A 16,957-nucleotide genomic window follows, 5' to 3' on the forward strand; every position below is an offset into this window, starting at 1 on the left:
TGCTTTGTGACCATGAGTACTCACTCAATCTGTCTGATTTCAGATTTCCTGTGTTCAAAATGAGGATAATGATCCCCATTTCACAAGGTTGCTTGGAGGAGTGAAAGAGCACCTTTATGTAAAGTACTCGGAATGCTTCAGCTTTTCATAACTGGTCCATTTCCACAGACAGCGCACTCCAAACTGCTCCATGCAGTAGCTGGGGTTGAGGGACTTTTAAAATCAGCTCAGGCCACAGCCTACTGAAGACCCTTTGAGGTTCCCACAGCTCCTAGACTAAAGCCCACAGGCGTCTGGATGTTTTCTAAAGTCCCGCAGGCTGTAGATGGTGTCCAGGACAGAGACCCTCCTCAGGAACCCAGCCCAGGGGCTAACCCCATCCATATTGTTTTTCTCGCAACCCATCTTCTTTCCCCAAAGTCAAGTGCCTGGGACAGTAAGTTCTCAACATGAAGGAGGTGGGAAAATTCACAGGGGATTTAGGGTGTGAGATGTTGTAATAATCCATTGTGATCCCACCAGATATATTTTGAATCCAAACGCCTCTCTCCAGCCTCTTTTCTCCTCTCTATCACGGCTGCCCTATCCAGGCACCACCACCTCTTGCCTGCATTATTTATTTATTTGTTTGTTTGTTTATTTATTTTTGGCTGCATTGGGTCTTCATTGCTGTGCACGGGTTTTTCTCTAGTTGCAAGAGAGCGCGGCTTACTCTTCATTGGGGTGCAAGGACCTCTCATTGTGGTGGCTTCTCTTGTTGCAGAGCACAGGCTCTAGGCACATGGGCTTCAGTAGTTGTGGCATGCGGGCTCAGTAGTTGTGGCTCGTGAGCTCTAGAGCGCAGGCTCAGTAGTTGTGGTGCACAGGCTTAGTTGCTCTGAGGCATGTGGGATCTTCCCGGCCCAGGGCTCAAACCCATGTGCCCTGCATTGGCAGGCGGATTCTTAACCACTGAGCCACTAGGGAAGCCCTGCCTGCATAATTTAAATAAACTTCTTCTTTTTTTAAATTTAATTGATTTTAATTAAAAAAAAAATTTTGGCTGCACTGGGCAGCATGTGGGATCTTAATTCTCCAACTTGGATCAAACCCGTGCCCACTGCAGTGGAAGCGCCCAGTCTTAACCACTGGACCACCAGGGAAGTCCCTCTTTTATTTTTTTAAATTACATAATTTATTTATTTTTTGGTTACAATTTTTTTTTATTTTATATTGGAGTATAGTTGATTAACAGTGTTGTGTTAGTTTCAGGTGTATCAATAAACTGCTGGCTGGTCTCCCAGCTTCCACATTAAAACTCACAAGAGCAAACTTTTTATTACGGAAACATTTCAAAAAATAGACAAAAGTAGAGAGAAGAAAATAATGAACATAATTTCAACAACAATCAGCTAATCAGCTTATGGCCAATCCAGTTTTACCCACTGCCGGGACCCCTGGGATTTTTAATTCCTCCAAGGACAGGATAATCTGACTTTTCATCAATTCCCCTGCAAACGTATTGTTTGTTATGGCATAAACTTTATTCCAAAATTTCATCAGGGATTTGCTTTTGAATCCAAAGTTTTGATACTCAAAACGAAAGTTTAGAGACCTTTAAAAAAAAAAAGCCTCTCTTTTACAAATCCTGCAAATCAAAAGCCTTGGCTTTCAAGATTATAGTCTCTGCCATGAATTTCAAAAGCCTGCTTAGGAACTCATAAAAGCCAAGACTTTGGCATTTTCTTTTTTTGAATTGGTTTGGGTCAAGCTTCTCCAAGGGGTGTATCCAGAATGATTCAGGCCTCAGCCTCAATACTTGGTTTTGTGGAGAGAGAGGTCACAGGATTTCTCTTAAAAAGGGAAGAAACAGCATTGCTGCATGTGCAGAAAATGTTACCCAGGACTATTTTTATTGTTGTTCAAATAATAATTTTAATGAATTTAAGTGATTTCTCAGAATGTTCACAGATGTGAAGTCCACAACCCTGTTTTTCCATAGACTTTTAAGCTCTTTGAGTACAATTTCTCCTAATATAAACTTTTACAAGACCCTAACTTCCAAGTTTGAGGGGGTTATTTTCTATTTAATATTTCAATATGCTGGGTGTTTCTGCAAGAGTAGCTTGCTTCTCAGGGCTGTGCAGCAGTGCACCCTTGCAAACCAGTGTCCTGGATGTCACCTAGAGTCTCATGTCATTTGAAAATTCTGCTTAGCTTTGCATCATCTGATTTCCTTGGTCATAAGCATTGGCATTAATGTTGAAGTTAGCCACCTGTTTTAAAAAAAAAAAGTAAGATTTTATTTTTAGGCAAATCCACTGAAATCTCCCAATATTTTTCAAACCAAAAATCACTAGAATCAGGACTTACCCTCAGGCCTGGACATGATACAGACAAACCGAAGGGGAAGGAAGGATGGTTAGTGGTGAGAACCACTTACTGAGAATAGAATCGCTGGTGTTTATCCTTAGCTCAGCCAACAGCTTCCCTGGTGACCTGATGTGCCAACGCTGGGTTCAGTTACCAAATGGGCAGTTTTCCTGATGACAAAATCAGAATATACTGAGTCCTCAAAGCCAGAGGCAAGAACCCTTCTGTTTTTCCTAAAGTGGCCCAAATTATCACCACTGGGTATGACTTGATCGTTGTTTTTTTTTTAATAAACTTTTAAAGTTACAACTCTTTTAGATTTACAGCAAAGTTGCAAAGATAGTAGAGATTTCCCATATAACCCACACCCACTTTCCTCTGTGATTTTCCTGCATTATAAACATCTTACATTATTCCCATATATATGCTACAGTTAATGAACCAATATTGATACATTTTTACTGAAGTCTATACCGTGTTCAGATTTCCTTAGTTTTTACCAAATGCACTTTTTCTGGTCCAGAATCCCATACAGGACACACATAATTACATGGAGGCATCATGGCTCCCTAGATGCCTCTTGGTTGTGACAGTTTCTCAGACTTTCTTCGTTTTTTGTTTTTTCCATTTGAGATGTAATTCATATACTACAATATCCATTCTTTCAAAGTGTACACTTCAGTGGGTTTTAGTATCTTCAAAAATTGTGCAGTCATCACTACTAGTCCCTGAACATTTTCTTCACCTCTGTAAGAAAACACACACCCACGTAGCACTCACTCCGCATGGCCCCAGCCCCCAGCTCCCAGCAACCACTAATCTACTTTCTGTCTCTATGGATTTGCTTATTCTGGAAATTTCATATAAGTGGAATCATACAACAGGTGGCTTTTTGTGTCTGGCTTCTTTCTCTAAGAATGATGTCTTCAAGGTTCATCTGTGTTGTAGCAGGTATCAACCCTTTGTTCCTTTTTCACGACTGAATAATATTCCACTGAAGAGATATAGCACATTTTGGCTATCCAAAATGTGGATGTATCAATGATGGACATACTCACTTTTGGCTGCTATGACTTTCCTTAATAACTTCAAGGAGTACTGCTTAGGTGTTTTGTAGAATGTCCTTCACATGTTTCGCATGATGATGCTACTGTTATGGGTTCTGGGGAGGAAAACCATAGAGGTAAAGTATCTTCTCATTGCCCGCATTGAAGGTGTATGCTACCAGTATGATTTCTCACTCTTGATGTGAACTTTGATCACCTGGCAGAGATGGTGTCTGTCAGATTTCCACACTGTAATGTGCCCTAATTTTAATAGACTGTTGCATCAGTTTCCTCTTTGGCTGTGTGGTTGTAATTCTGACATTAATTTTTGCTGCATAGATCTATTCAAAGGAAGGCTGGTTTTAACTTATTTGATTTGAATTCGTGCTTTAAAGAGAGACCTTTTATTTTTTTCAGATAGAATACATTTAATTACATTAAAATATCACACTGAAGTGATTTGTAGAGATTTTTAAGCAATTATTTAATATGCAGTGTTGGTGGGGATGTAGAGAAACAGACATTTCATAGGCCGTCTGGAGTTAGGGTCAAGATGGGGAGGAAGTTTGACATTTCGCACCCAAAGTCTTAAAATGTGCCACCTGAATCCATCAGTTCTATGTTTAGAAATTTATATGAAGAAAATAAATACATATGCCAAGATTTGACCAAAACAAACAAGTAAACAAAAAACCTCAATCCAACTCAGTACGGTATATTAGTAGGAACCAAAAATCGAAAATAAACTAAGTGCCCCAAATAGAAAATTAGCTTTAAAATCGATGACATAACCCCACAATCCAATGCCAACCAACCATTTAAAAGGATGTAAAGGTGTGAGCAGCTAATCACAATTTATGGCAGGGAAAAGAAGATGGAAAACAGCACTGATAGGAAAATTCTAATTTTGTAAAACAAATGTATATATGTATATGCAGAGAAAAAATAATGGAAGGATATGTATGAAAATATTACATTTGTTTTTTGAGTTGTGGGCCAAGAGTTTGGTTTCTTTCCATTTATTTGTATTTTTACATTTCCTTACAATGACGATGTTTTGATTTTGTGATAAGAAAAAATTAGTTTTAATTTTTTTTTTTTTTTTTTTTTTTTTGCGGCACGCGGGCCTCTCACTGTTGTGGCCTCTCCCTTTGCGAAGCACAGGTTCCAGACGCGCAAGCTCAGCGGCCATGGTTCACGGGCCCAGCCGCTCCGCGGCATGTGGGATCTTCCTGGACCGGGGCACAAACCCACGTCCCCTGTATCAGCAGGCGGATTCTCAACCACTGCACCACCAGGGAAGCCCTAGTTTTAAGTTTTAAAGTTATTTTTGATCTACTACATTGAATAATGTGATTTCTATGTATTTAGCCATCAAAGTGCACTTTAGAAAGGAACCTGACAAATAATTATATCATCACACTAGGCCAATCCCAGCTCTCTTGCTTTTTCCTTTTTTTTTTTTTGCTTTTTCCTTTTTTCCACACCCTGAGGCATGCAGGATCTTAGTTCTTAGCTCCATGACTGGGGACCAGGGATCAAAACCCCACCCCCCGGCCTCCACCCAGTGGAAGCGCGGCGTCTTAACCACTGGACCGACAGGGAAGTCCCTACTGCTTATTTTCTGTATCAGCCAAGGTCCCTGCACCAAAGAGGTGGCCGCTCAAATCGGGTGAGTTGAGGAGAGAGCAGTACAGGGGATCATGTTGTACTTGGAGGCCAATGACAGCTGAGTTACCTCTCCTGTGCTGGAAAGGCAAGGAGAGGGAGTGGTCACCAGTAGTCAGAATGGGTAGTCTGCTGCCACCCCACCGGTAAGGAGCTGGGGGAATAAGTACCCTGACTCATGTCCCTCCCTCTGCTCTCTTTTTGGGCTCCCATCATCTAGACTACTGGAGATGAGAGGGCATATCCCAGTTTGTGGACATGGGCTACACTGGTCAGCCTTCCTGTGCTGGTAGCCGAGAGAAGAATGTGCAGAGTGGACCTGGAAGGGTGGTGGCCAGAGGACAGCCAGCCAAGGGCCATTGGAGCTTGTTTGAGTTGTTTAACCTCTATAGTATAATAAATATATTTGGTCTTCATCCCTGCTTCCTGGCACAGATCTAAAACCCTTGGAATTTCCTGAGTGACAGGGGTGGCTTCTGTTATTCACAAGAAGCTCCTTTCAATCACATCTGAGTTCAGGCTAATGAGGCGGCTTAGGGTGGGGCCCCTAGACAGCCTCAGGATGGGGCTGCTCACCAGAAAGACCAAGTGGCGGGAGGGTTAGAACTCTTAGCACCCAACCGTCGACCTCCAGGAAGGGGTGGAGGGGAGCTGGGGATTTCAGCTCTATCAAAAGTCTTGAACAGCACCCTCTTTCTCTCTCTCCCTCCGTTGAAAGAAACCAGCTGCCAGGTCTCGGGTTGCCCCACGGGGAGTTAGTTAATATAATTATCACCCAAACTGTTTCCTTTCCCAAAGGAGATTACAGTGGGATCCCCGCTGTAAGCCCTCCCGTCATACATACCCCTCCCCTTTCCACGTCCCCAGCAACCTTTGATCTGTTTTCTGTGACTATAGATTAGCTTGCATTTTTTCAAAACTGTATGTAAAGGAAATGAATCATAAAGCACGTACTCTTTTTTGTCTGGCTTCTTCCACTCAACACAACTATCTTGAGATTCATCCGCGTCGTATTAGATACCAGTAGTCCATCCTTCGTATCGCTGTGGATCGCCGGGTCCACTGTAAGGACGTACAATAGCCCCTGTATCTTTCACCTGTTGATGGACATTCAGGTTGCCTTCAATTTGGGGCTGTTACAAATAGAGCTGGTATAAACATTTGTGTATAAATGTGCACGTAGGCTTTCTTTTCTCTCTGATAAATATCTAGGAGTGGTTAGGTCTTATCATAAGTGTATGTTGAATTTTATTTTTTATAAATTTATTTACTTATTTATAATTTTTGGCTGTGTTGGGTCTTCGGTTGCTGTGCGTGAGCTTTCTCCAGTTGCGTAGAGCTGGGGCTACTCTGCTTTGCGGTGCGCGGGCTTCTCATTGCGGTGGATTCTCTTGTTGCGGAGCACGGGCTCTAGGCGTGCGGTCTTCAGTAGTTGCGGCTCGTGGGCTTGTAGCTGTGGCTCTCAGTCTCCAGAGCGCAGGCTCAGTAGTTGTGGAGCACGGGCTTAGTTGCTCCGCGGCATGTGGGATCTTCCCGGACCAGGGCTCGAACCCGTGTCCCCTGCATTGGCAGGAGGACTCTTAACCATTGCTTCACCAGGGAATTCCCCCCATATGTTGAATTTTAAAAGAAACTCTTGAATTATTTTTCAAAGTGATTACACCAGTTTACATTCCCACGAGCACTCTAACAGGATGCTTAACAATCACTGCACTAACTCACTAAATGCCAGAGGTCCCTCTCATTGTGATAACCCAGCCCCCAGCCCCCTTTACAAATGCCCCCTGGGATGGGGCAGTGCTGTCACTATTGAGACCCACTGGACCAGAGGATCTTTGGTTCCAGCACTAGGCAAGGATCTGCCCCCATTTAGGAACCATGGAAGAAAACCTATGAACCCCCATATTTCTGAACTGAATTCAGTAGCCTGAGGTCCAAGATGATCACAAGAGCAAGAGGTAACTGCTAGTAGCACATCTTGGCTTGGCCTTGCATTCTGTGGTTCTTCAGTATCTGAAAAGACCAAAATGGTCTTTATTTAAAGAACTAAGGTTTACATGCAGTGGTGAAACCCAAGTGGTGGTTAGAGCCTAGAGTCAGCTGACCCATTTGCTCTCTCTTCTTAATTTTGTCTTTGGCCCTGGAGCCTCCCTGGGGAAAAAATAAGAGGTGTTTGGTAATCTTGCGCTGAAAGTGGGTACTTAAGTCAAAAGTACACCTGAACTCAGCTAATTTGCACTAATCACCTATGCCAGCCGCGGATCAACCAGAGAGGAGAACGTCCTCAGGATGCAACCACAAACACGCATTGCGGGAGCTTCCCACATCAAACACTATTTTGATTTCTAAAACCTTCATCCCCTGCCCCCTACTAAACTGGAGAGTGCATCAGAATCCCCTAAGGGCTTGTGAAGACCCAGAGTGCCTGGTCCCACCCCTAGCGATGCTGATTTCTTATACCTGATTTCTTCTATCTGGAGAGGTACCTGAGAATTTTCGTTTCTAACAAGTTCCCACGTGGTGCTGGTGATGCTGGGCCAAGGGTCACACTCTGAGACTCACCTCCCGATTGGAACCTTTTCTTTGACAATGGGAAGTTCAACCATGGCAGTGATTTTTCAACTGATGTGATTTTTTCCCCCCAGCGGACAAAATCCGGAGACATTTTTGGTTGTCATAACTGGTCCTGGCCATTAGTGAGTAGAAGTCAGGGATGCTGTTCAATATCCTATGATGCATAGGACAGCTAGGATTATTAGAAATTAATTAGAAATAATTATTTGACCCAAAATGTCAGTAGTGCCAGTGTTGACAAACCCAGCACTATAGGAGAATGCTTAAATAAATTAGAAGATTCCCACAAGGAATAAATATTATGCAGCCATTAAGAAGAATGCTCCTTGTACAACAATAGTCAATATTCTGTAAATGAAAGTAACCTTTTAAAATTGTATAAAATATTAAAAAATTAAAAAAAAGAAGAATGCTCCTTATACTATATATAAAAGAGATAAACAACAAGGACCTACTGTATAGCACAGGGAACTATAATCAATATCTTGTAATAACCTATAATGGAAAAGAATCTGGAAAAGAATATATATATTCTTTTTCAGATATATATATATTTACATATATCTGAAATGTCTGAATCACTTTGCTGTATACCTGAAGGTAAACACAACATTGTAAATCAACTAAATGAGAAAAAAAAAAGAATGGTCCTTAGACCTTTTTATAACTTGGGGAATTGTTCATGATATGATGTGCGGGGAAAAAAAAAGGATAAAAGAAGTATATTCAACATATTAGCTGTTTCATTTAATTTTCTTTGTACTGTACCGCTACCTAGAATTATCTGGTTTGTTTCTATGTATACTTATATATCGTCTGTCTCCATTTACTAGGTTGTTAATTCCTGGTATTCTTTAGAAGAGCATTAAATAGTTGCTGAGCATGTGAATATGTAAATGTAAGTAAAATCAGTGGTGTGCTGGTAAATGTTTAACAATCAACTCTCAGAAAAGAAAATCTCTGATTTGTCACATGCGCCAGTTTCCATGGTGGCTGATTTCAAGCTACCTCCGGCTTAAGAAGAGATGAATTAGAGGGCTAGCTCCTGGGCTAGTTGATGTCCTCCAAGGATGAGTAGAATAATCTGGCTATTAATATGATGCAGCTCCCAATTTCTGGTCTCAAGCCAGCTTCCAGATTCCTGATTGAGAGCATCAGTTGAAGAAATGTTATGCTAATCGTGGCAGGAGTCTGGGGAATGATGCATAGAAACATTCTGGGTATTGGGGACCCATAAAGTGTAGGTGTTCAGGCGGTGAACTGCATGAAGGTGGCACATCTGGGGCATGTGCCATTTACATCACAGACACACGCGAGCTTGTATGAAAGAACGCAGGCAGGCTCAGAGATTCTTGTCTTCTGAGTCCTGAGGCAGGGGGGTATACCTTCCTTCATAAACCCCATGGACTGCTGGCCATGTACACATTCTGGAGAGCACACAGACACACGTGGTCCTGTTATATATACACGTACGTGGCTGGGCATCCCCTAAGCTCCACCTTTCTCAGAGGCCCAATTCCGCTCCCTCAACCCTGACTCTGAGGCTGACATGATTGTTCCACCTGGGGGAGAGGGCAGTGGAGTATCACCATTGCTGGTGATACATATATGTCCTGGGACGCCTTCAAGTGGGTAAAAGTATTTGACCCTCAGCCAGGGCTGCTGTACACCTGGCTACAGGAATGTACTTAAAACTGTTTTAAAAAATCATTTGAGGACTTCCCTGGTGGCACAGTGGTTGAGGGTCTGCCTGCCAATGCAGGGGACACGGTTTCGCTCCCTGGTCTGGGAAGATCCCACATGCCGCGGAGCAACCAAGCCCGTGTGCCACAGCTACTGAGCCCACGAGCCACAACTACTGAGCCCGTGTGCCACGACTACTGAAGCCCGCGTGCCTAGAGCCCATGCTCTGCAACAAGAGAAGCCACCGCAATGAGAAGCCCATGCACCGCAACAAAGAGTAACCCCTGCTCACCGCAACTAGAGAAAGCCCACGTGCAAGAGACCCAATGCAGCCAAAAATAAAATAAATAAATTTTAAAAAATCCTTTGAGGGGCTTCCCTGGTGGCGCAGTGGTTGAGAGTCCACCTGCCGATGCAGGGGACATGGGTTTGTACCCCAGTTTGGGATATCCTCCTTTCTGTTCCACCATCCTTGGCTTATAGCTTCCTTCCTAAAGGTTACCTCATGGTCAAAGATGGCTGCTGCAGCCCTTGCAATCTTGCTTGTGCTCCAGGTAGAAGGAAGAAGGAAGTAGCAAGTGGGCATGTTAAGTCAGTTCCCTCTAAGTAGCTTTCCTGGAAGCCCCACCCAATGACTTCCTCTTATTATTTCATCATCCTCCCTTAATTTCAAGGGATGCTGGGAAATGTAGTTCTTAAGACGGACACATTAAGTTCCTAAAGCTGCCAACCTCCTTCTCTTCAAGGCCCGCTGGGCACGTTTGGTTTCCCACAGGTACGATCATTTGGTTGCCATCTTTGTTCCCTCCATTGGCCTGGAGGACATGATAGCCCTTGCTAAATTCACCCAGAAAAGCTTAAATGATGGCCAACAAAGCCCATTCTTCCTGAACACTGGAATGTCTCGAATAAAAAAAGCTCTCCTCCAAAATAAAATGGCCTTGGACATTATAATGCCTCAAAAGGAGCCATCTGAACGATTATCCCAATAAAATGTTGTGTTTTCATACCTGAAAAAAAGAAAAAGGGCACATTGCCCACTTGAATAAAATGTAGGCTCTGTTAGCAAAGAAAAACTGTGGAATGATAATTGGGAAGGGAGCTAGCAGACTCTGTTATATATATTATCCCATTCCGTGCTCAGTTTTGAGAGATCCTTAGGAAAATCCACCATTTCCCCCATGAGGTCTGAGATTCTGTGACACGTCTGGGTAAAAGATTTTTTGTCTCATAGATAACAGACTAGCAGCACTATTTTCTATTGTTTGTCAAGGCAGGTAGAATTTACTTGCCCTAGGTTAGCTGTATTTCATAACAAGGGGAGGAGAACATATAAGGCTTCCAATTTCTGTTAAAAATTTCTTTCTTTAAAACTTATCTTTGTTTTCAATCTGTGTTACTGTTTAAAACAAGAGTTTACCTTCAGTTTACCAAAAGAGGTAAGTGGGTTGTAACTGGATCCAATCATGAGCATGCCATTTATGCTCTCAGAAAGGCATCAAAAAGGGGAATCAGAACCCACCTCTTCCACCTTCCTTCCCTACTTGCTGGAACACTCACCTCCTGTTCCTGTACAAGATGACTTTGGAAGGTGAGTTGTGGGCCTTCTGGGTCACCTTTGGAGTCTAGGACTTTTTGAACAATCAGAGAATACCACCTTCATTAGAGAGCTGAATGCAGCCTGGGTGAAATCTAGATCTGGTGGTTTTAAAACATGTTCTCCATGGGACTTCCCTGGTGGTCCAGCGGTTAAGACTTCGCCTTCCAACACAGGGGGTGCAGGTTCAATCCCTAGTCGGGGAGCTAAGATCCCACATGCCTTGTGGCCAAAAACCCAAAACATAAAGCAGAAGAATATTGTAACAAATTCAATAAAGACTTTAAAAATGGTCCACATCAAAGAAATCTTAAAAAAAATAAAATAAAACATGTCCTCCAAATCTATGACACTCCTCTCTTCAATAGATGGGGTCTAATTCTCCCCTCTCCTTGAATGTGGCCCAGACTTAGTGTGTTGCGTCTAAGGAATAGAATGTGGCAGAATGATGCTGTGTGACTTTTGAGGCTAGGTCATAAAAAGGGTAACTTCTGCCTGGTATTCTCAGCTCACTCACTTTTGGGGAAGCCATGTCTTGAGGACACTCAAGCAGCCTGTGGAGAGCCTGAGGCTCCTCATCTGTTCATTTCACCATCCTGGTTCATTGAAGATCAGACTGCGGACTGGGAATATGTGTCTTCTCAGTGAGATGTTTGGATTCCTTCTTCTCCAAGAGATCTTCTCACTAAGTCATCCTCCTCCTGCTGTCTTTGCTTCAGCAAAGGATGGTGATTCTGGAGACAGGCTGCCTGAGTTTCAATCCTGGTTCTACTGCCTACAAGCCGAGTGGTTTTTTTTGCTTTTTAAAAATTTATTTATTTTTGGCTGTGTTGGATCTTTGTTGTTGCGCGTGGGCTTTCTCCAGTTGCGGCGAGTCGGGCTACTCTTCGTTGCAGTGGCAGGCTTCTCTTTGTGGTGGCTTCTCTTGTTGCGGAGCACGGGCTCTAGGCACGTGGGCTTCAGTAGTTGTGGCGCACGGGCTTAGTTTCTCTGTGGCATGTGGGATCTTCCCAGACCAGGGATTGAACCCTGTCTCCTGTATTGGCAGGCAGATTCTTAACCACTGCACCACCAGGGATGTCCGAGCTGGGTGGTTTTATATGAGTTATTTAACCTCTGTAAGCCTCAGTCTCCTCATCTGTAAAAGGGGACAATCGATGGATACACATCAGGGTTTCTCAACCTCAGCATTACTGACATTTGGGCCAGATAATTCTTTGTTGTGGGGCTATCCTGTAGGATGTTTAGCAGCATCCCTGGTCTCTACCCACTAGATGCCAGTAACAATGTCTCCCCTATCCCAGTTACAACAACCAAAATGTTTCTAGACATTAGCAAATGTCCCGTGAGGGGGCAATATGACCCCCAGTTGAGAACTGCTGACCTAAGTCATTTATTTCTGTGCATGGTGCTTAGTCAGCACTCGAGAAATGATCATCATGATTATTTTTCTCTCTTCTGATTGCAACAATATTAGATTTCAGCAACGTTTTTGCTAGGTGTTTTTTTTTAAGATGCTGTTTGCATTTTTGTGACAAAATTATTTTTTTAAATGTATGCAAGATGGCTAATTTCATGTGATGTGAATTTTAACTCACTTTATTTTTTATTTATTTACTGTTTAAAATTTTTTATTTATTTATTTTTTTGGCTGTGCCAAGTGGGATCTTAGTTCCCCGACGAGGGATCGAACCCATGCCTCCTGCAGTGGAAGCAAGGAGTCTTAGCCACTGGACCACCAGGGAAGTCCCTGTATGCTGTTAAATGTTAAATAAAAGATGTTTTATTTTATCTTGTTATTAGTATTGCCTTTTGAATATGATTTGACTTTTCTTTTTTTTCTTTGACTTTTCTTTGACTTTTCTTATGTCTTTTGTCTCATGTCCTTGAGTCTAACTTTGACCTTTCTAGCAGTAATTAATCCATGAGACCACTTTTGCTGCCCACTGTGATGAATGCATGCATTATGTATCGTGAGAAGCTATTGGTATCCTTTATTCTCTTGACATTTCTGCTCGGTAGTCAAATAGGTGAGGGAGGGCTTCCCTGGTGGCGCAGTGGTTGAGAGTCCGCCTGCCGATGCAGGGGACACGAGTTCGTGCCCCGGTTTGGGAAGATCCCACATGCCGCGGAGTGGTTGGGCCCGTGAGCTATGGCCGCTGAGCCTGCGCGTCTGGAGCCTGTGCTCCGTAACGGGAGAGGCCACAACAGAGAGAGGCCCGCGTACCACACACAAAAAAAAAAGGTGAGGAAAAAGATGGCCTGCCATTGTGGGTTTTTTTGTTGTTGCCATTGTGGTTTTAATTCAATCACATTAAGAATCTTGGAGTGGGGAAGGCCTTTTTAAGCTTGATGCAAAACTCAGAAGCTTTATTTATTAAAAAAAATTTTTTTTGGCCACACCTTGAGGCTTGCAGGATCTTAGTTACCTGACCAGGGATTGAACCCGGGCCCTCAGCAGTGAAAGCACCGAGTCCTAACCACTGCACCGCCAGGGAATTCCTTCTGGTTACTTTAAATGGATTGAAGTTTCCAGATCTTAGCTGAAAGGTGTTATATTCACTGTGGCTCATACAGCCTCCCAATTCCAAGGCTGGAGGCTAATCCAGAAGCATTTTCCCAGGCCCCTTGAGTGCTAGTCTTTGTTGAATGATTTTGTGTGCTGGGATTGTAGGAGTTTGTTCTCTCCTCACTTATCATTTAATCCTGAGACTTTTAACCCCTTTTTTAACCCTATGACTTTCTAACATCATCTCCATTTATTATGCTCAGAGAGACTTAGTAATTAGCCCAAGGACACTCAGCTAGGAAGTGCCTGTACAATTATTTAGAAAGCCAGATGACATGGCACCATCTCACCATCATCAGAAAGAGAATGTAGTTCAAGTCAAACCAGATCATTCCTGGTTCCTGGAGCCCTTTCTACTTCTGTGCCTTTGAATCTATGGGTCCCTCCACTCTGAGGGGCCTCTCCCTTCAGGGAGCCTTGCCTGTGCTTCATGGCTTAGCTACAACGCTTCCTCCCCCAGGAAGCCCTCCCTGATTCTCATCACTGGGAAATAGCATTTGGCACATGCTCATGCTGCTTTTCACAGTGGCCACTTGTGAGACTCACCCCACAGCTTTTGCAGGTTGGCTATGAGCACCCACCAGGTGTTGATGTGTAATAATGTTGCTTAGGTTTTAAAAAAGGCAGTTTAGAATGAAAAAAAATAAACTCATTTGCCAGTAGCCAGGTCTCCAGTCATTTTGTGTGTATGTGTTTGTGTGGGACAAAGAAAAAGAGAGAGAGAGAGAGATTCATCTAAGACCTTGGTAGCTCCCAGAAGAATCTCACTTATCACAGAAAACGTTACAATGCATTCAGATGATGATGATAACGATAATTATTTGCTGTAAAAATAACTGAAGATTTTTCCTATTGTAAAAAAAAAATTGAAAAACATTTTCATATTATAGAATCAATAAATTGTTTTTGTAGTGCCTGTACAAAACAGACCCTAGGCTGTGTTCCTCTAATACTGAGTGGACAAGTACCCTGCCTGCTGCTCCCTCCCATTCTGGTCGACCTAAAGAACTTGGGATTCCTCTACAAGCCTTACTTTTGCCTGGCATGTCCTTCCTGCCATGGCCTCCATCCCCCTTTCTTTCTAAACCTTATCTTTTTAAGATTCAACCAGGAACAAGACTGCCAAGCTCCCTGCCCTCTAAGAACTTACTTTTTGTTGAAAGGAGACACATAAGTAATCATTTCAGATACTGATACAGGCTATGAAAAAACAAAACCAGGCAATAGGAGAGTGTGGAGGGTGGTGCTTTAACGAGGCTGGTCTGACAAAGGCTCTCTGCTCGCGGGCCATTTGAGAGGAACCTTGAGGAATGACGACGAGAAGGAAAAGATTCCAGAGAGAGAGGGAACTGCGAGGGCAAAGGCAGTTCCCGAGGAAACAGAAAGAAGGCCAGTGTGGCTGGGCAGCCCAAGCCAAGCAGAGACTGGCGTTGAGATGAACACAGAGGAGGCGGGGCCAGGTCCTGCAGGGACTTGTAGCCCACAGAGAGGAGGTCAGATTTTATTCCCAAGGTGATGGCTTTACAGCCAAATTGCTTTGTAGAAGGGTTTTCTTGCAGCTCGTGGGACTTCTCCAAGCCCCAGTGGCTCATGCCTCCGCCGCCAAACTGTGAAGGCCAGTTTTGCCTCTGTGCGGTCATCGCCCCTTTAAGTGGCGGCTTACTCCTCAGACCCTGAGCCCCTGGGGACGCCCCCGGCTGGGTGACCGCAGCGCGCAGCCCCGCGCCTGGCCCACAGCAGTCGCGCAGCCCGGGTCGGCGGAGACTGACCGGGCGATTGCGCACGGAGGCTGAACAAGAAGTCGGCGCAGAACTTTCCCCCTGGAAGCGGGGCCTCCCACTCGGCGCGGCCACGCGGATTCCGGTAGTAGGAGGCGGGGGCGGGGGCTGGCACGTGAGGCAGGCGGCCGCACATGGCCCAGGAGTGTGCTTTTTTCGGGACAGGTGCGGGGGCCGCCAAGTTCGCGAAGGCGCAGACGCAGCCGGGCCTCGGCACCCCGTCTCCCACTCAGGTTTATTTTCAGATTCGTGGCCGCTGCGGTCTGGTCAAGGGAAGGTGTCCTCGGAGAGCGCCAGGGCGTCTTAGTGGGGCGGGCCAGAGGGTCCCCCACGCACAACGCGCAGCGAGCCGCGTGCCTGCTGTCTGCCCAGCAGGCTGGTGGGAGCCCGCGGGCCTCGCATCTCGGAAGTTTTTCTTTGGACTCTGAGGCTCAACTTGCCCATCTAAGAAATGGGTCTGAAGTAAACAGCTGGCGAAGCACTTTGCCAACTTGGATTCAAGTTGGGCGTTTAATTCACTTTCTTCGATTCCCTCCTCCCTTTGGAAGCCCAAGGGGCTGGAGTAGCGGGATGCCACCCACCACACCCTTCCGTCCCCGCAGAGCGGTCACGGGAGTTGATTTTGCGTCCCCTACGGCCTGGAGGCACCGGATCAGCCCTCCTGTGGGGTGCGGTCTCGGAGCCCCGGGTCACGTGACTCCTGCCCGCTGCCTCTGGCCAGCGAGCAAGTGCGCATGCGCAATTCATTCTCTCTCTCTCTCTCTCTCTCTCTCTCTCTCTCTCTCTCTCCCCCCCTCCCCCCTCCCCCTCTCTCTCTCCTCTCTCCCCCTCCCCCTCCCTGTCTTTCCTCTCTCTTTCCCTCCCCTCTCTCTCTCTTCCTCCCCTCCCTTCCTCTCTCGCTCTTTACTTCTCCCTCTCTCTCCCTCCCTCCGTCCCTCTCTCTCCCTCCCTCCGTCCCTCTCTCTCCCTCCCTCCGTCCCACTCTCTCCCTCCCCTCCCTCTCTCCCTCCCTTCCTCTCTCCCTCCCTTCCTCTCTCCCTCCCTCCCCCTCTTTCTCTCCTTCCCTCCCCGTCTTTCTCTCCCTCCCTCCCCCTCTTTCTCTCCCTGCCTTCCTCTCTCTCTCTCTCTCTTTCTCCCCCCCTCCCTCCCTCCCTCTCTCTCTCTCTCTCTCACTCTCTCTCTCCCCCTCCCCCCTCCCCCTTAGGTTGGCTCGGACGCAACCACTGTCAGCTCCTCCCCCTCCTTCTCCGTCTTCACCCTTCCTTTCACTCCCTTCCCCTCGCCCTTTGGTTACGTCAGGCGGACACGCCGATGAGCCAATCACGGCGCTGTGTTTAGAGGCCGGCAAGCGGAACCGGTCGGATTGGACCAATAGAAGCCCTCGGATCCGGCGCGCCCCAACCGGGCAGGGGAGCCGGGGCCGAGTGGGCGGTGCTTCCCCGTCAGCATGTGGGCGGGGACCAGCAACCGCAGAGGCGTCAACGACGGCGGCAGCAACGACGACGTTCCTCAGTCTTCGGGGTAGGCTCGGCGGCGCCGGTAGGGCTACGCGGAGCGGTCGGCGGTGGCCCTAGGGAGGCCGCGGCGCCATGGCGGGGCGGTAGACGTGCTCAGGCCGGCGAGGCGAGAGGCGGCGGTGTTCATCCGGTCCGCAGCGCCCTTCGGCAGGGGCCGGGGGTGGGGAAGACTG

The 16,957-nt window shown here is 45.7% G+C and overlaps 1 pseudogene; it reads right to left on the reverse strand.

The window, feature by feature from the left end:
* The window catches only part of LOC132506260 (small ribosomal subunit protein uS11-like), a 29,054-nt pseudogene extending 13,651 nt beyond the window's left edge, over positions 1-15,403 (reverse strand).
* Positions 15,404-16,957: the final 1,554 nt, after the last annotated feature.

The sequence above is a fragment of the Lagenorhynchus albirostris genome, chromosome 15 (genome assembly GCF_949774975.1).
Source record: "Lagenorhynchus albirostris chromosome 15, mLagAlb1.1, whole genome shotgun sequence".
NCBI classification, from domain to species: Eukaryota; Metazoa; Chordata; class Mammalia; order Artiodactyla; family Delphinidae; genus Lagenorhynchus; species Lagenorhynchus albirostris.